This window comes from Onychomys torridus, chromosome 4 (genome assembly GCF_903995425.1).
Source record: "Onychomys torridus chromosome 4, mOncTor1.1, whole genome shotgun sequence".
Lineage (NCBI taxonomy): Eukaryota > Metazoa > Chordata > Mammalia > Rodentia > Cricetidae > Onychomys > Onychomys torridus.
Genome location: NC_050446.1, coordinates 1,335,310 through 1,350,228, shown reverse-complemented (window position 1 = coordinate 1,350,228; position 14,919 = coordinate 1,335,310). Strand labels below are relative to the sequence as shown.

The following is a 14,919-nucleotide window of genomic DNA, read 5'->3' as shown; positions in this document are numbered from 1 at the left end:
TCTGACTGTACGAAGGGCCAGCACATGAGCTACTTCAGTTTTTCTCCTGTGATTTGACAGGTATGCCAACAAAGGGTGAGAGTTCCGAGGAGACACAGTTAAACTTATTTTTCTAAGGAACGGAAAGACTAGTAAGCCTCTATTGTCATGATTTTGTGCTATTAAAACCAAGACTGCCATTAGCCCCTTGTTTTCCTGATGCTGGCTCATGCTCTGAGGCCACACTGCATGAAGCTGAGCTCCAAATCAGCCTCCATGCTGTGGGCAAGTCATTTAGCCCTGTATCTGTGGAACTAGCTGCTCAGTGACGAAGTGATAACCCCATCCAGGACAGTGGTTACCAGCAGGATAGAGGAGACTGGGTAGAGCTGGCACAGAAAGGGCTTCTGGGGTTGTAATGCGATCTCTCTGTCTGGGTGGTGGGAACACAGTGTATCCCCATCACAGAACTCAGCTCACTGTGTACTTAGGATAGGTATACTTTTCCCTTTAAATCTTACACATTATCAAAAAGTGGTGACATGGTCCTATCAGCTTGCTTTGGGAATCAAATGAGTAAATATGTATTATGATACATAGGATAGTACCTGGCAAATAATTAGCACGAGGTATTAAACTGTTCTTGCTATAAAATGAAACAATTTTATTAATAAAGATTTCACAGATTGTACACATCACCATCAGAAAACATGTAGGCAAAGACAGATACCTATAGGATACAACTGCTTCTTTAGGCTGTCCTGCCTCCCTTTGGAGAGGTGTAAAGCAGAAGCTGACTGGGATCCCACTGAGACGCTTTTGTGTTCTCAAGATAGCCTGGCATGAGACAACAGAAGGATGGAAGGGGAGCAGCAGGAACAAGAGAGGCTGATCTGGATCTTAAGGGCCCGAGACAGGCTTTTTAAAACTGGTAGAATTACACGTTTTTCATCTAATAGAGGCCCATAGCCACTTGCTACATGTGACTGTAAGAGCATTTGGGTTTTGTTTGTCAGTTTGTTTGAGACAGGGTTTTTCTATGTAGCTTTGGAGCCTGTCCTGGAACTTACTTTGTAGACCAGGCTGGACTTGAACTCACAGAGATTCGCCTGGCTGCACCACCAACTGCCCAGTAAGAACATTTAAAAAAAGAACAAACCAATATGTATTTTGTGCCTGTGTCATGAGCAAAAGCCAATTTTCATGATCTACTCTGCACAGGCCCTCTGTGGCAGCACCAAACACGGAGCTGAAAACGGGCTGTGGTGAGGTGTGCAATATCCTCATAACCATGGGCACTATGCTTTGGTTTAAATAACATTCAGTTCACCTATCTGGGAAAGGGTTAACTGACCAGGCTCCTGTCTCAGCTAAGACGTCCTGTCAAGTAAGATTTCTCACTAGTAGGAAGCATTTCTTTCTTTTTTAAAATTTTGATGGTAGAGGATATAGTTAAAATTAAACCCAAGCGACATCAATATCTGATAACAAAACAAAGTTTGCTATCCAAATTTTATACTAAGTGACTACTTCTGGACTTCATGTAGTCAGTTCTCCTGCTAACTGAGTGCCTAGGGTTAAATCTGCAGGGGCTGGCCAGTGCCAGAAGCTGTTATGCACTCTGCATCCATCACCTCTGCCCAAAGCTCACAGCAGCACAATGACAGTCACTAGCTGGGTCCTTGTGTGGCCCCTTTGTGTATATCAGTTTAATCTCAGACGCCTCTTCTAAGACAAAGAGGGACACTGAGGGTCACAGACTGAAGACACATGGTTCAGAAGCATGGGGTCAGCTTTGAACCCAGTTGAACTGCAATCCCCACTACTTACTTTTTTTTTAATTTATTTTTTTTTTAATTTATTTATTTATTATGTATACAGAAGAGGGTGCCAGATCCATTACAGATGGTTGTGAGCCACCATGTGGTGCTGGGAATTGAACTCGGGACCTCTGGAAGAGCAGTCAGTGCTCTTAACCTCTGAGCCATCTCTCCAGCCCCCCCACTACTTACTTTGACACAATGTTTCTTCTGACAAATATAATAAACCTCAAGACAGTTTTCTCTGGAATATTATACCCATTTGATGGATGAGGAAACCAAGGTTAAAGAAATGAAGTGCATTAGTGCCTGTGTTATTAGAACTGGTATGTGTCAGAGAAAGAACATGCACGTGGGCTGCAGTATTCTTTGTACGACCCAGCACATATAAAATGTAGCCAAATGCATGCGCATACATATGAGCACATAACAAAGAACAGCTTGGAGAGCCGGTGGCCTCCTAACAGGAAAGCAAAGAAATGAAAGAGGCAAGTATGGATGGGAAGAGGAGAGGCAAATGTGATCCTAAGTTCTTTATTCTTTCTGAAATCTTGGGTATAAACAGAGGAAAAGTGACACTTTCCTTCCCTTCCTGTGCCCCAGAGGTCACCAAGCTGCCAAGCAGTTGATGAACGTGGTGGCTTTGCTTCGGAGTCAGGAGTCACTGATGGGCTCCTTCCTGCTCCACAAAATTAAAATCTAAGCCCGCTGTTCAGAGAGACTTAAGAGCCCATTGGAATTTCCCAGCATGCTTTAAATAGAAACAGAAGCTTGGCAGGGGAAGGAAGTGGGGCAAAAACTACCAGGTCAAGCCAAATCCACCCCATAAGGTAGTAAGCACTGATGCTCATTAACACAGCTAGAGATCCAGGCCAGCACAGCGCCTCATCTCCAGTGGTGCCTCTTCTTCACACTGGTTAGCAATTCATAAGAGCCTGTGGGCTATAAGGCCACAAGGGCAATTATACCACGATCTCTGAACTCTGGCCTCCTTGTGATGGTCCTAGGGAAACCCTGACATGGAAGAGATATTGTCTCAGTGGAACATCCACATGTACCTACAAGCCTGTCTGCCTGGGTGGTCAGAGAGTCCCAAGGTTGGTTTTCTTGCTTTTCATATGCTAGTCAGGTAGCTCTAGGCAAGGCACACAGCACTGGTTCCCCTCTGTGGGCTCAGAATCATAGTCCTTAACTCTAGGGTTGTGGGTAAGATGGTGGGAGGGGGTGTCATTGCCAAGTGCAGGTTCCCTTTAGAGTCAGCCAGTAGGCAGAACCAGCTCAATGTTGGTAGGTCTTCCTCTCTAAGCTGACTTCTGCCATTTCTTCTGAAGCCACAGTCTACAAGTCCATCCCAATACAGCCTCTATCCAGCTGGAGTGGAGGGTGAGCCCTTCACACCTCTGATTCCACCACTTGGTGTTTCCATGTATAAAAGAATCAAGGAATTGACATTCTTTACTCTCCTTTTCTATTGCTGGGGTTGGCGGAAGAGAGTACTTGATAAGACAGCCTGGCTCCTTATGGCTTCCATACCTCCTGCTTTTCTAGGAACTCTTCCTGACTCCAGCTCCCATGACAAGGAGTAGTCTCCAAATCCAGAGATAAGTACAAGGAACAATAGGCTCAGGGATGCTTCTCATGGCTTCATATGTTTAATTGCTAGCTCCTTAAAATCATGGTATTAATCTACCTTTCCCACACAGCCCTGCCACCTACAAAGTGCCTTAGAAATTTATAATGTGCTCTAATTTAAAATCTCCCAGCACCCTTGTGGAATAGACATCCGGGTCTCACTTTTAAGAGTGACAGCTTGGGACTGTACCACACAGAGCCGAGCCTGGGGCTCTCTATTATTAAACGACACAGCTGGTGCGGAGCACCTACTAGGTCACATGTTTCTCTGCGGCTACCACAAACAGGCTGCTAAATAGTTAAAGTAAGGCCAGTATAACATTTTTGCTTTTACATGTTAAAACATTCCATGCAGTGTAGTGACTTGGCTCAAATCCTTGTCTTTTACTGTGTGACTTTGGACAAGCCACATAACTTCTCTGTGCCTGAACTTAAAGTCACTTGGATAATAGGGTTATCAATACCAGAACACAGAGTTTTTAGGAAAATTAAAGTGAGTTTATAATGTATGTGTAGCTTCAAAACAGTACCCATCAATTTGAAACAATGAGGCTTGAATTCAGAAGCTTCATCAGGAGTGTAAGAGGATATGGACTCCCTAATCCCAAAATGGTTCTGGGTCTCCCTACCATAAAACAAGACCTTATTCCTCCTATACAACTGTCACTGGCCATCATTCATTTATCACTAGGTATAGCAAACCCAAACTCCCATCTCCACCTGCCTTTTATTTGAAATGTCAATTTTTAAAGAGTGGAGAGGTTGGAGACCCAATTTAACAAGCATGCTGAAACATTGTTTATTGCCTCCATAAACATGGCTTAGTGAGAATTACGGACTTAATCAGAGGGAACTGATCTCCCATGAAAAGGAGCACTTGAAATTTCAGAAACGGCACCGTCATCTCGAAAATCTCTTAACTTTACAAACAGACTATAGGTGGTCTTAAATATATAGGCAGGTAAGGGAAGGCCAGTGCTGCGACTTGTCTTGTGCAGGAGCCTCTGAGCCCTAAAGGTCCATAGCACTTTGAAGAAGTAGGAAAAATAGCTGGAAATCATATTTAGGAGACATGACTCAAAGAATATAACAAGGCTCTGCTGGGGGGGAAAAAGGACTGCCCAGAGAGGATCCAGCATTATGACAAGGCTGTATAGTAAGTAGCTGGGCTGACCTAGCCCATCTCACCTCCTGTGTGCTTGAGGAAGCATGTGGCAAGAGAGGACTGGGGACCTGCTTTCTAGAGAAGAGGTACTCTGTACACCCAAAAGGATGCTGCATAGCTTTTGTGGGGACTGTATTCCCTTTAAAACAACCATTTCCAAAGGACAAGATTGTGGGAACCTAACTTCCCAACATGAGGATCCATTAGTGTGGCTCTGATCATTCCAGCGAAGGTTTTCCTAAGACATCCACCTTGTACAGAAACTATCAGCCTGGCTGCCAGAGGCAGGAAAGGCAGCAGATATAAAATTTTATTATTTCAATGCCCCAGTAGCAGCCAGGAGGCCTTAATGAAATTGCCAAGATTTACAATCTGAAACAGCTATTGCACAGACAGATATGGTTAAGGGCGTTGTGCCCTCTGACCTTTCAACCCTTTGATCCTCTCACAGCAGGTGGCCTGAAGCCCCCTCCTGGGCATCTCCCCTCTCTTCCGACACTGTTGGTCCTTGATGTACAATAAGCCTGACCCTACACAGGTGACTCACATGCTGATTGCAAGCAGTTGCTGCTAATGGAACACTCCAGACCTTGGACTGAAGTCTGGCCCTGAGGTGGGGGAAGAGGAGTGGGTAGGCAGGGTCCGGTTGGGCTGAAAGATATCACAGGGTCACTGCTCAGCAATGGGTAATGATTGTCATTTCCAGAAACCGTCCTTAAAAGTGGAATTCTGCCCTCCTCCAGTTTATATTTTGGGGAGGAGGGAGCCAAAAAACCGAAAAACAAAACCCACAACAACCCACCTTTTAAAACTCAACTATAAAACTAAAAAAAGAAAGAAAAAAAAGAAAGGAAGAAAGGAAGGAAGGATAAAAAACACAACCCTTAAGTCCTAAATGTATCTCTTAGAACTTCCCCCAAAACCATGTGCAGTAAATTTATACCAACGAAAATCAAAACAATTTTTGGAAACCTAAAATTGACTGTTTTCAGTTCCATGAAATTTCATTTAAAAAACCCCATATGCCAAAATGTCCAAATTCTCTTATTTTTAAAAAATTGGGATGACTTCCAAAAATCACAGCGTTTCTCCACCCCCCTTCTTCTCCTCGTCTTCTAAAGCTAGAGATGGGTAGTGCAAATATATACTTATCATGCTTCATAATTTAACCCAAATCGTCAGCACACATTGAAGAGGACCCTTCCCAGCACTGGCCACTAGACACTGGGGTTTGCCATGGCTGGAGAAGTATCCAGGAGCCCCTGCCAGAACCTCTTAGCTTCTTTTAGGTGCTGGTTTATGGAGCAAAGCATTTTAGCAGGACATACTCTGTGGGGTGTTGGTGGTTTCCAACAAGACTTAATGACACCACAGACCACACTTAAGGCCTTAAGCCGATGCCTAGTTTCTACACAAACACAAAATGATGCTCCCAATTGCCAAGGCCTATGGTTAATTACCATATAACCAAAGGGAGTATCCTTCCATAGCCTAAATCTTTCTGTTCAGCTTTAATCTTGAGTTCAACTAAGAATCAAACAATAGGGAAAAAGAGGTTTACTGACTCCAGCTTTATTTATTTGTTTGTTTGTTTTTATTTAGTAAGACAGTTTATAGAGAAAGTGGTTAGCAAGAAGTAGGTAAGCGAGGATGTAGTTAGTTATTCATCACAGCTGGGTCACTTTGTACAATACTCAATAATAATATTTGCTATTGAGTGAGAGCTTGCTCATGTGCATGACACTTAATGGTCATCCTTTGGGTAGGTGCCTACATTTAGCTGATGGGGATCTGAAGGTACACAATGCCACTACAGTGACTTGACCCAGTTACAGAGACAAATGTTGGAGCTGGGATTCAAATATGGCTCAACTACTGCTCCAAAATCCATAGTCCATCAAGTTATTCTCGACAAAAGCAAAACACAAACCAAACAACACACAGTAATTTGTGTAGAAAATGCCAGATTTCAGCTTACTTACACATTGCCCTGGCCTATTTAAATGCCTTCCGAATCAATTATTTTAGGTCATTAAGAGGAAGTTTAATTTGGCTGACAAACACCCCTACTGTGGTGACCTCACATATCACCAGTAAATGCCTGATGGTCACAAATCCGTACCGTGAGCTGTTGAGCATACTGTTAAACAGAACCACATGTGCCCAGATCCCAGTTGGGCTTTGCCTAGGCCAAGGGAACCTCTCTTCAATCATCACTGCCCTTGAAACACTCCCATCAGGCTACACCCAGTCACCCCCAGGGAGTTTATGAAAAGAAGTCCCCAGGCCCATGGGGCTGACCTCAGTTAAAAGTGACTCTAAGTGAATGACAATTTAGGAAAATTAATCACTGTAAAACAAAGAAGATGAAAAGTGAGGCAAAGATTGTCTTGTGTAGATGAGTTTCTTAACTCTTTAAAGAATTCCTATTCCAGTCATGAAACACAGGTAGTTACTTCCGTTTGTTTTGCACCTATCATGTGATGGACACAGGAATCAATGTGGCTGTGATTGTGTACACATTTCCTCACTTGCTCCTCATTAAAAATGTCTGTGAAGTGAGGAACCTACTCATACAAGGGATGAATGTGAGCCTTAAAAGAGTCACCTTAACACAGCCAGACGCTCTTTTAAAGTGGTGATCAGGAGGCTGAACTATGTGCACATTACTAGACCCAAACTTCACCTATTATTTGTTTCCAAGAGGCATCTCCAAGGAGGCCAGGATTAAGTGCATTTTGCACACAGGGTATGGACTGTGAAATGACTCATACCTTTCCTCTGTTAACCTGATTACTATTTTAAACAAGAACCTGGTTAAAAGGAATCTTGTCCTAGGGGAAAAGAAAGTTGAACTCAGGGCCTGCAGGGCTCTTTCTACTCTGTTAAAGGGATCCTGCAGCATACTTCTTATCTTCATCTGCCAAGAATTTGACTCATTTAAGCATCTCTTGGTAAGAGTTTATTAACTCACAGAGTTTCCTCTGAAGTCAGTTTTAACATTGTTGAATATGCCTTATCTATAATGGCAGCCTAAGAGATGAAAAGAAAATTGGAAAACAAAAGCATTATCACCAGTGCCTAACAACTGCTCGGTTTCTCTGGTAGGACTGGTGCTCAACCACACAAATTAGACTGAGAATGGCTGGATGGCAGGAGATGCTCACCTCTGCCAGAAGCACTTGATTACATAAAATACCACTAAGGCTTTAAATGATTTTCTATGAACTGATATCAACATAGCCCAAGTGGTATAGTAAAGGCAGAATGCCACTGTGAGGAAGAGAGAGCTTCCAGGGGGAATCCCACCCACCGAACCAGACCTTCTTTGAGGCCCTGGGTAAATAAAACTTGCATGCTTGTGTTCTGAATTTCTTATTTGATGATGTGGTTGATGGCATGTTAAGGAAAGTTGGTCAATGCCAAACCACTGTGTAATTACTTCTTTCTTTACAAATAAACCAATCTCTAGGATTTCAATCATCTAAGCTTTGCCTCTTACATTTATACAATCCAACTATGAACACCTGATCCAATGCTTACAACAAGCTCTTGACGTGACAAGACTTCGAGATGCTATTACATTTCTACAGATGAGACAAGGAGCTTTGGAGAGACAAGGAAGTGGGTCCCATCACTCTGGAAACAGCTTTTCTAAGGAGGATGCTAGACTGTCACAGTGAGTCCTGTGATTTCCTTTCTCAGGACACCCAAAGTGAAGCTCTGAGATGGAAAACGTCAGCCTAAATGTGGGGCAGGGCCAGGCCTAGCACACATAGCCTGGACATGGCCCAGGGGAGCTGCTGTAGGTGGGCAGACCCATTTTTGCAGAGAATCATTTTATCCACAGCCTGGCTCTTCCCTCTGCAAAGTGGCTATTTGTACTTTGCAGAAAGGCTGGGCCATGTGCCCAAGGGAAAGGAGATACAATCCTCAGTGTGTGATAACCCAAAGACTTGGAAAGTTCTAGTCTTTGCCTAACCCTCTCCCTCTCCTGCTCAAGTTTGCCCCATGAACCTGCTACTGTATTTACCAAATGAGATTTTTTTTTTCATGCAAACATTGCTTTCTTATTGCCCCAGTAATCAATTCCCAATGGAGTTTCTCTATGATTGTGAGGATACACGCAAGCCAACATTTATACTTCAATAGGATTATGGCTCATAGTTTTATAAACTATATTGCACCTCTGTCTACCTGCAGAATTTTGTGAAGCAGGAGAATGCTTCAATGGTTAATAAACACTTACCTTTACTCAGTACTGAATGGTTTAAAAATAAGTAAAATAAATAAATAAATATACACAAACAAAAGATTAAAGACTTGCTATCCCAGGAGAAACACGGAAAACTAGCTAAAATACTGCCAACTTAAACGGCAGACATTAAGGCTTTTTGTAATGTGAAATAACCCAAAATATCTATTATTTTTCCAGTCTATAAGAGAATCCTATGATTTTGTGTCAAAGCCCAGAGGGAGCCAAGACCTCCACTGCAGATACAGACTATGTGTCCTCCCCATTCCAGACACCAAGACGAGTTTAGAGCTGACAGTTTGATTCTGTCCTCAGAATGTTACCTTGGTGCATTTGCAGAAAAAACTAGGCTCTTAGGGTCCCATGGCCAAGCCATCCTAGGGAAACAACAATGGACAGAGAGAAGATTCCTGGGAGCCTGGCTGTTTGTCCTGAGTACCCATCATATGCCTCTAGTGGTAGCTAGTAAGGAAAGCTGGCCAGGTAGATGCAGCTTGGTCTTGGACCTCATGTTCCCCATTCCTATTGCCTGGAACTATCACTGAGGACATCACCTACATGTATAACTTCAAACTAGGTGCAGGATGGCTATCTGATGCATAAAAACACTTGAAAACAGAGAGGAACTGAGGTGTGGTGGCTCATGACTGTGATTCCAGCAGTTGAGAGACTGTCGCAGGAGGACTGCTTCAAAATAATAAAATAAAAAGTAATACGCCAACAATAACAGCCAGAGAGGAGAGGACAACATTGAGTAACAGTGGTATCCAAATCCTCCAAGCAAGGCATCACTGCAAAAGCCTCAACTATAGCCCAGGAGCAAAGGAAACCATTCAGAAGCATGGGTTGGGGACACTAACACATCTGAATTTTATACACAGGGTTTCGGTGTATAATTTCCTTAAGAATTACCTTGATCTTTAAAAAAATCAATTTATTAACAGTGTGAAGCAGTTTCCAAGCATTTTATATGGAAGGACTGTTTCTAATGGCCTACAAGGAGAAGGCCTGACCATGTCCCTTTCCTATTTACACTCTTCAATGACTCTCCATTGCCCTATAAAGTCCAGACTCTTTAATGCAGCTTACAAGGCGCTGGATGGCTGGCCTCCCTTGTAGGCTCCTGACTGGCATGGAACTCCTCATGGGGCCTGGGAAGTCCTGTTCTCCATTTCTAGGCACTGTATATGTTGTGTCCTGTGTTCCTGGCTTTCCTGATCTACTGGTTGGGCTTCAGTCAATGCATCTCTTTATCTGAGAGGTGTGGCCTTCAGCCCTCCAGGCTAGGCTTTGTGCCCCTTACCACAGCCGATGTCAACCTGAATTCATCCATTAATTTCTACCTGTCTGTATCGGTTCCAGGAAAACCTCCAAGAAGGTAGAGACTGGGCATGGCTACTATGAGATACAGAACCTGGAACATAAGAGCCTCTCAACACCTTACTATGGAAAGGGCCATGCACTGTGTCACTCACTGCTACAGGCCAGACAATGGGACATGCAGGACACCTACAGGACTCAGCGCTCTCTCCTGGATGAAGACAGTAAGACCCAGAGAGGTGAAGTATCACAAATGCCACATTCACTGGGAGCTCAAGAAATCTGGCACTTACACAGAGCCATAATACACTGCCAGAACTTTTTGAGGAAAAAACAAAAACAAACATTAACAGTCAAATGCAAAGATGTGGTCAAGCAGGGGTCTGGAAGGATACTGACTGAATCTTACAAAGTGTTATTCCCAATTCTGAGACACTGCAAACTAGGGGACATCAGGCAGGTGCAAGCCAATTTTGCTAAGGCTTTTTCTCTGGGGAACCTAAGAGTTCCCATATCATTATTTTAAAGCCACCAGCTTAGCAATATAAATGACTTTAAGGGCACTGAACAAAGAGAAGCAGCCATGGCTACTGACTCTATGGAACGCTTTATGTGCTGGGCACTACACTGTCTCACCAGATCTTTCAAATGATTCCATCCAGGGGACTCAGCCCTCATCCTCAGTTTGCAGGTGAGAAATCAAGAGGCTCATCAGTTGATATCCTCTCCCAAGGTCACCTGAGCAGGAAGTAGGAAAGCCAGACTCCAGGACCCACATTCCAAACATCCTGTCTCAGCATACAGACAACAGGGTCCCAATTACAGACTAGTCTGAGCCTCTCTTCAGAAACATGTCATTGTTAAAACATTCTTTCTACCTTCCTGACCATCCTACCAACAAGAGTGTGACATAAAACACCTTCTAGACAAACCTCTTCCCCATGTCACTCTACGGTTTGCACACAGCACTGTTTTGAAGCACGTGAGGAAACTCTTCATTTACAAACAGGAGAAGCACCATCTACAAGAGATGACCTGACACCTGCTACCAGATATGGCACAGAAAAGGGACTGAATAAATGTGTCTTGAACTAAATTGAGATCAGCTGAATGAAAGGAAATAGTCAGTGAGTAATCTGGCCATGTTTTGGGATTTCCTAGCTGCCAACTAACATGATCATTCTCTCCAAGAAGCAGTTAGGCCTATGCCAATACCGTCGGCTATTCTGCTCATTTGCCACTAGCCTCCAATTGCTTAAATGAGGGAAAGAATATCAAGAGGCAGAAGGAAGGAGAGGAAAGAAGAACAGCTACAAACTTGTCACTTTGGAAGAAAAGTGGACTCTTATAGTGACAAGGTTACCATTTAGCAAACAGCAATGGCATCTTGCTCGAACTTGAAGACTAGAAGTAGGTCTTTCCTCAAAATAACCTTCCGTCCCATGAGAATACTAGGTTATAATTTATGTTTCTTTTTGTGCACAAATTTGAGTGTCATAAAAATGGTTAAAAAGTCTTCCTATGGTAGCTTTTTCTAAACTTTTATGAACATCTGCCACATTCATTTGAAGTTTAAAAAATCCTGGCACATATGCAAAGGCATAATAAGGTGCCTATAGCTTTCAAGAAAAAATAACAAGCCAGTCAAAAATAAGCCTTTTGCTGAATTGCCAGTAAGAAAACTAGTGTAGTGAGGAGCTGGGTCTCCCCAGCCCCTTCCTTACAGGGCTTCTCGGCCACCGGTTCACACTCACCAGGCACTGGAGACCTACAGGAAAATCTCAGAACATGGCTGCAACACTGAAGGCCATATCAGAGCCACATGAGGCCCAGCAAGCAAGCACAGGAAGGCCTTGAGCCTGAACTGAAGTTCAGGAGACCCAGAAAAAGAATTTCAACATTTGGTGGTGGGGGTAGGGACAACACCCACAGGAAACATTTTTGTTGTTATTATTCAGAACCTGGAACAACTTGCATTTTTGTTTTTCTTTTAGTACTGACCATACCAAGAGTTCAACACAGCAGGGCCACTGCTTCTGAACCTTCTTACCCCAAACCCTTGAAAGGCTGGACAGACAAGACTTGCACCTGTTCACCGAAGTGCTTCAAATTTCAGCATATGCTGCACTGCATGCTTTACTAAAGAAAAGGGCTTGTTCTGTATTACTTAAAGTCAAATAAGGTAAAAAAAAAAAAAAAAAAAAAAAAAAAAAGTTTTTTAAACCTCCCTTTTGAGTGTACGCATGCATGTGCTCAATCATTTTCCACCTTATTCTTCTGAGATAGGGTCTCTAACAAAAAAATAGGCTGCAGACCACCAAGCCCCCATGACCTTCAGGTCTCTGCATCCAATAGTGCTGGGGTTATTATATAGGTGACAATGACCTATATGAGCCATTTATGAGCAATGATGGCACTGAGTGACTTGCAAACAGTGATGCCTGTTGGAGGGCTTTAAAATATGCTCAGTTACAGCTCCTCAAGCACTGAAAGCTGTGGCTCAGACAATCATCCACCTGGCATCCTACTAAAGAAGCTATGGACACCAAAAAAGATGATGCTGTCTTTGCTTCCATGGGATTTGCGCTCAGAGGACACACTGGGACATGCAAACAAACAGCTATTATGTATAGTGAGAGATTCCACAAATGAAAGATGAACAAGATAGAAAATTTCCTGGAAGAGTCAGAGAAGGGCAGGCTACCTATGGGGACATATAGGATCTATTTAGTCCAAGCACTGGCTCCTATGTGTTCTTACAGTGATGGGGCAGAAGGCTTGGCAGTGTGGAGAAGCCATGGGGAGCCTGGGGGCAATGCAGAATGAGAATGGAAGGTGTTCTGTAGTGACCACACCTAGCAACCCACACCATAAGGGGACTAAGGACTGGCCCCTATTCTCATACCTCCAAGACTGAGCACAATGCTTGGAACACATAAGGCCCTCATTTTGCTATCAAATCAGTGAATTGGGCTTTGTAAGAATCCAAGAAAGCCTAGGAAAAGAGCCAAGGAAGGCAGTAGGAAGGGAATGAGATTAGAGACACTTTATATAAAGACTTGTGATTAATTATTGAGAATGCTTGGTGTGGCCCAACTCTGGGGCATCTGCAGACAGCATCTTTCAAGGGACTGGGAACATTAGAAAGGAATTAGGTGCTCAGAATGTTTATCTGCATGTTTATGCCCACACTGGCATGTAAACTGTTGGGGAAAGAAATTCAGTGGGTATTTGAGAATTTGGAGCTGAAATTGAGAGAGAGAGAGAGAGAGAGAGAGAGAGAGAGAGAGAGAGAGAGAGAGACAGAGAGAGAGACAGAGAGAGAGACAGAGAGAGAGACAGAGAGAGAGACAGAGAGACAGAGACAGAGAGACAGAGAGACAGACAGAGACAGAGCAGAGCAGTGGTCATAACCACAGAGCAGCTTCGCTGACTTTGACTCAGCACTGAAAAAAAAGCCTAAAGTAAGATGGCTGGAGAGCATGTGAAGAAGGAAAAGAAGTCAAGGCCAGGTACTGTGGAGAATGCTGAAGGTACTGGGACACAAGGAGGTCTGGAAAAGCCTGGGATGGAGCAGACTGGAAGGCAGGAGGGAACTGAGGATGCTGATAGACCCAATAGTCTTTAGTGCTTTAAACTCTAAAGCAGTTGGCATGCAAGGTCCATTAGAAAGGATTCACTTTTATTTTTTTGTATGGGAGCTTTGAATAGATCCCCATACTTAACAAAGGTAAAACACACAAGCAATTTCTTCAGTCTGATCTAAATACATCATCCAAGATAGTCCATAAACTGTATACTGTATGTTCTTAGGGCTGGGTGATGACAGGGAGGGACTGTTAACAGAATGTAGGAGCCACATGGCCGTCCTGTCAAATTAGAAATTTAAGCAGATTTCTGTGGTCTATTTTGATCAAGATTCTCAATGTCAAACAAACAGGTTTTTCGATAACCAACTCATTTCATTTTCGTAAGCACAATAGCAGAGCGTGCAACAGTTAGTGGTGAAGCAGGTGGTCCTTGCTGATGCGACATGAAAGGAGCAGAAGAGAAGTAGCACTTCCTTTAAGACATACTAAGCACCATGGCAGGCGTGGCTGGAGATTTCCCTCAGAGCCCATACTGTGCCGCACGAGTAAGCTGACCAGCCCCATCCCGCTCTGGGCAGTGCGAGTGTCTGTCCTTTCCAAAGGAAGGAAAGCCTGGAGGTCAGATCTACAAACCAAGGCCATACACAAAAGCATAGGAAGTTCATTGAAAGCATTGCTGTCTGATGGGTACAGCCACACTGAGTGCAATCTGGCAGTAGACTCATAGCTTTGACCAACCATTTCTGCTTTAGGGATTCTGAACTAAGGAAATAATACAGATTAAAAAAGTACAGATAAAGCCTTATGCATAAAGATGTTTGCTGAAATGCTATCTATAACAGTGAAATAAAAATCATCCAGCAACCTAAGTGCTCAACGGCAGGAAAGTGGTTAAGTTATAGGAATGACAGGGAACAAATGGAAAACTGCTGTTACTGAGGGTAGACAAAAAGGCAGGAATTCTCACACCACAACTCTGACAGGTAAAGACATAACATTATATGAAAATATAAAGGATAAAGACAATATGGAAGAATAACAAAATGCTAACAGTAGTTCATTCTGGAATAATGGCAAAACAGATAATTTTAATTTTTTTCTTTGTAACTTCTAGAGACCATTTGTATCACATTTCCTACCATGAAAATGTAACACTGT

General features: G+C 43.2%; 1 protein-coding gene across 6 annotated transcripts in view; it reads right to left on the bottom strand.

The window, feature by feature from the left end:
• Dennd1a (DENN domain containing 1A) overlaps positions 1-14,919 on the bottom strand; it is a 479,814-nt gene that overhangs the window by 167,555 nt on the left and 297,340 nt on the right. The window lies entirely within an intron of this gene.